General features: G+C 33.9%; 1 long non-coding RNA gene across 3 annotated transcripts in view; it reads left to right on the plus strand.

The window, feature by feature from the left end:
* Positions 1–3,917, plus strand: part of LOC108663335 — an 18,792-nt gene extending 14,875 nt beyond the window's left edge. The window contains exons 2-5 of one of the 3 annotated variants that reach the window (XR_001929300.1): positions 1,837–1,917; positions 3,119–3,219; positions 3,373–3,494; positions 3,578–3,917. This is a non-coding gene — a long non-coding RNA (uncharacterized LOC108663335). The remainder of the gene's footprint in view (positions 1–1,836; positions 1,918–3,118; positions 3,220–3,372; positions 3,495–3,577) is intronic. The other 2 variants (XR_001929302.1, XR_001929301.1) reach the window with 2 other exon arrangements.

Consider the following 5,174-nt stretch of genomic DNA (forward strand, 5'->3'; position numbering starts at 1 on the left):
TTTTTTTACTTTACCGATCTTATTCCATTACATTTTACATGTATACATATTATATATATATAGTTTTAGCGATTAGATGTATTTCTTTGTTTTGTTATATATTTATTTATTTTTTCATTTTCCTTTGTAACCAAATATCTATCTCTTCATAATTTTATTATTATTTATTATACATTTAAACATATATATATATATATATACATATTCCTATATTCTTATCTATCTCCATTTTTTACATCTCTTTTTTTTTTTTATATTATGAAACATCCTATTTTTATTTTTACCTATTTCATTTTTTGTTTTTGTTTTTAAGTAATCATCTTTAAAATGAAATACTTGTCATTTTATCTCTATGCATCTTTACACTTTTGCTCATGCTAATTTCCCTACTTACAGAATACTATTTGAAGATTTTAAAAACATTATATTGTAATGATTTAACTTTGCCATATATCATTAATCACCACAATAAACCCAATTCAAACAAAACACAATGAATTATGAAAGACGTATGATTTTTTTTACCTCACCTGAACGGTGTCGTTTGGAGCCTCTTTTTGCACTGAGGTATGGTTTTCGTCCTTTCTTCTTTATGCCGCAGCAGATAACCCAGCTTCAACTCTCCGTAACCGGCGGCAAGCATCCAGCTTTAACTCTCCCTCACCAGCAGCAAAACAAACCAGCTTTTACTCCTCCTAACCGGCGACCAAAAACCAGCTTTTACTCCTCCTAACCGGCGGCATGCATCCAGCTTTTAACTCTCCTAACCGGCGGCATGCATCCAGCTTTTACTCCTCCTAACCGGAGGCATGCATCCAGCTTTAACTCTCCCTCACCAGCAGCAAACAAACCAGCTTTTGCTCCTCCTAACCGGCGGCCAAAAACCAGCTTTAACTCTCCCTCACCAGCAGCAAACAAACCAGCTTTTACTCCTCCTAAACGGCGGTCAAGAACCAGCTTTTAACTCTCCTAACCGGCGGCAAACAACCCAGCTTTTACCTCTCCTAACCGGCTGTAAAAACCAGCTTTTAACTCTCCCTCACCAGCAGCAAAACAAACCAGCTTTTACTCCTCCTAAACGGCGGTCAAGAACCAGCTTTTAACTCTCCTAACCGGCGGCAAAAACCAACTTTTAAGTCTCCCTCACCGGCGGCAAACAACCCAGCTTTTACCTCTCCTAACCGGCGGCAAAAACCCAGCTTTTAACTCTCCTGCACCCACCCTCCTTTGTATTGTTTTTGGTATTTTTTGGTTTTTCTCTGCTGCTAGGCTCTAAGTTTTTTGTTGTCTCTTTTTTTTTGCTCCCCCCTTGGTTGCTCGGATCCCCCTCCCATTTATACCCGATTTCTGGGCTCTAGAGGGGGCACTCTCCATTGCCTTGTCCCTGGGCACCCAGGGGCAAGTTCCATTAAATTCGCGTCTGGCAGGTGAGAGAGGTGCCTGGCAGGGTGCGTCCGCACCCTGCCAGTCGTACCTCTCTCTTTTTTTCATTTCTTCATTTTTTCATTTTTTCATTATCATCATTTTTTTCTATATATATATATATATTTTTTTAACTCCGTTTTTATTTGTAATTTAGTGTCTACAGTGGGATCCAAGCTAAAACCAAGAGGTGAGCATGCAATGTGATTATATTGTGTTGTGCAAGCTTTGGTTGGTTAAAGTATATGGATTGTATGTTAAATGCTTGTGATTGAGGTTGATGGAAAAATATGAAATTGAGTAAGAATTTATTGAGTGATGTATTGCTCGTATTCGAGTATGATTAATTGTATTGAGTTTGAATGGTTGCTAGGAAGTATAAAAGTAAAAAAGTTTGTTATGGTGGAGTACCAGGTGAAGTAACGAGTGATCGGCAAGTAGAAATAGCTAGATACGCACCCGAATCAATAGGACGTAGCATCCCGCTATTGTAAGGTGAGCAGGGGGTGTCGATTTCCAAATTTCCATAATATATATGTGATGATTTATTTTAGATGCAACTTTGTGGATAGCATGAACTGGTAGAATCCTAAGTATTTTGTGGATGCAAGTTGTTTTGAAAGTTGGTTTGAATATGCTTATAGATAATCTATATATGTAAGGTGTTTTAAAAACCGAGAAACAAGCGTTTTATACTGTTTTACATTCAAAATCTGTGCCTTGTATTTTTGTGTGATATGCATAGTTAAATACAATTGTTAAATGATTTAAAATGCAAGTTTTGAGCACCGATTTAGTTCGATCTTTATATAAGAGAATACACCATGCCTTTTTTACGTGAAAAATAATTTGAATGGTTATTGAACCTTGTTTTAAAATGGTTTTAAGCAAAAGACTTGGAAACCTCAATTTGATTTTTGAAAATGGTTTTAACAAACCAAGTACGTTGAGAGTAGGTCGATTGTCACTTCGGTTAAATGTGACCCTCATGCACGAGTGAACTCTAGTTAGAGAACCTTTGGGTTTCTGACTGACGATTAGGAATGGCGAGAGTCAAAACCTGTGATATATATATGTGGCTAGGCCACCAATGATATACACAGTTGCGACTGCTTGATTTTTCGATGTCGGCCAACATCATTGAGACTACCATGGCTATGGGAATCTGGTGGAGCGAGGCTCCCGGATTGTTATTACGTGGAAGTGGGTCCACGTGTTGATATTATACTTTCTTACTCAATAGCCTTGTGAGTCTTCGACGCATACTCTTTTACATGGTGGAGAGTTAAGTTTTTCTCTGCAGCTCCCATTATTTAAATAAAAGCTTTCAATGCTTATTGGACAATCATGAGTTGATTTAGGTGGCTGTACACTATGATTTCTTTACATGCCACACATTTTGGAGAACGTGCATACCTTTATACTGTATTTCATATTTTGATGGTAAATGATGTTTTCGGTGATTGAAACTCTTTTTGTTACACTTATTTTCGGTACTGTTTTGCCAAAGAAAGGAATGTATTATGATTTTACAAAATTATTTTACAAGGCACAAATGTCCTTATTGTGATTTGGTTTATAAGATTACCATTTTATATTTTAGTTTTATCATTCAAATGATCTGCTTATTGCTTGTTTCCCATCTATGCCTTGCTCACGGAGCCGATGATCACACCCCCTTATCTTCCTTTTGCAGATAGTGATCAGCTTAGCATACAATCATTGGCATTTATGGTCCACCGCGAATAGGTAAAGGCATCTCATAGCAAGTCATTTCGAGTCACTCCGCTGCTAAAGGTCGAGTCATTGTACTTTGTTTTCTTTTGTAAATGAGTATTGGTCTCAATATAAATGTTTAATTGGAGATTTTAGATTATGATGTATTTACATATGATCATATGGATTAAAGGTCAAAATGATTTGTTATGTTTATTGTTCAAATCATGTCAGGAAAGTATATGATTTAAAGCAATAACATGGATTGGTGAATGAGTATAGTGAATTATCGAGAATATCTAATAAGGCTTGTTCAAGATTTGACGGATTTTTTCGAAGGTCTCAAACGCCACAAGGTCGTTATACACTGAGTCTCCAATTTTGCATATTTTGATTGAACACTTCAACACTGAACTAAATTTTTCTTTTCCTTGGCTAGTGCCAGTGTGCCACTCAGTTGAAAATTTAGCCACCTTTTGTCCATATGTGGAATATAGGGGGATGATTCCTACAAGGAAACCATCGAAAATACCTTGGTTGGTGCCAGCAAGATTGCGGGGCATATGGTGGCATTGCAAGTTTCAATGAATTTGGAATGCTATCAAGACTGCAAGGTTCATTAAATGGTATTGATGCTTTATTGTATGTGTTACTATTTTCTAAGAATGATGCTCAAAACCCTTGCAATTTGTAGTGCAATAATTGCCATTGAACTATTCATAGGATCATATGATGTTGAATAAATCAATTTAGAGAAAAAGTTGTTGCATAAATATTGTTGAAAAGAGGCATCCAAGCATTTGGTTCATTAATTAATTCATGAATCCTCTATTCAAAAAGCAGGATTCAAATCCCCATTCTCCTAATTATAAGAAAAAAAAATTGTTGAAAAGGGCTTTTACTTGCACATTTCCATTGATGAACTTGATTAGTATTGGGTTATATGGGAGTGGGAATTACATATATTTCCTCAAGTTGCCTCATTATCTTTCCATGGAAGGTCAGTAAATTGTCCCTGGGCATTTGGATTTGCCGAAACTCAAAACAGCTTTAAGAATCCATATTTTTAATTGAAAATTGCTGGCAGATCAATAACCAAACAATCTGAATAGGCCAATTGCTTAATGCCACCAGTTGGCTTAAATTTTGGACGGCAGCTGCTAAGTAAAAATATGCAATCAAGTTCCTTGATAAAACTGAAAATTTCAGTCCCATTTGCATTTTGTAAGTGCACACTGTGGCTGCTTGATTTTGACATAGCTCTGCATTTAAAATGACACGTGGATTCATTATTATTATTATTAGTTATTTAGAAGTTAAAACTAGCCACTATAATTTAATGCTGATCAATGTTTCTCAATTGTATGTCACCAACTGTGCAATTCAAAATAATGGAATGCTTATGAGCTTCTAAATTGAATTAAAGGTAGGTCGCTGACTTAAACAAATAGATATGGGATAAAATTAGGACTAAATATAAGAGAGTTTTTTTTTTCAATTTCAAATGTAAAAAAGATTGAATTACTTATAAAAGTAGTGTAAATATGTCACAGCTTACAAACTTTTTATAAACTAGAAACTTATTTCATATCTTAATACGAAATTCGTGATATTTTTTAACATTATGTATTATTTCCGTTGCACTAATTTAACTTTTATATATACAAGTAATTTTTTTTGTTAAAACTAATAAATATATGAAAAGTATGGTTACTCTAATTATTAATATGATTACATTAATATATTTAAATTAAAAATTATTAGATTGTTAATTATGTTTAAATAATTTGAATATTACATCATATTATAAAGGAATATAATAACTATTATATATATATGTTTTAAATATAAATATATTTACTTCTATTTTGTGTTAACATTACAAAAATTATGACTTATAAAATTATTAATTAATAATATATATGTCTTTGTTTAGATAAGCTTATAATATATATACCTAAAGAGAAGTTGTGAGATTAGAATACAATAAAACCTCTATAAATTAATACTCGATAAGTTAATAATCTCAATTATAT

This window comes from Theobroma cacao, chromosome 9 (assembly GCF_000208745.1).
Source record: "Theobroma cacao cultivar B97-61/B2 chromosome 9, Criollo_cocoa_genome_V2, whole genome shotgun sequence".
NCBI classification, from domain to species: domain Eukaryota; kingdom Viridiplantae; phylum Streptophyta; class Magnoliopsida; order Malvales; family Malvaceae; genus Theobroma; species Theobroma cacao.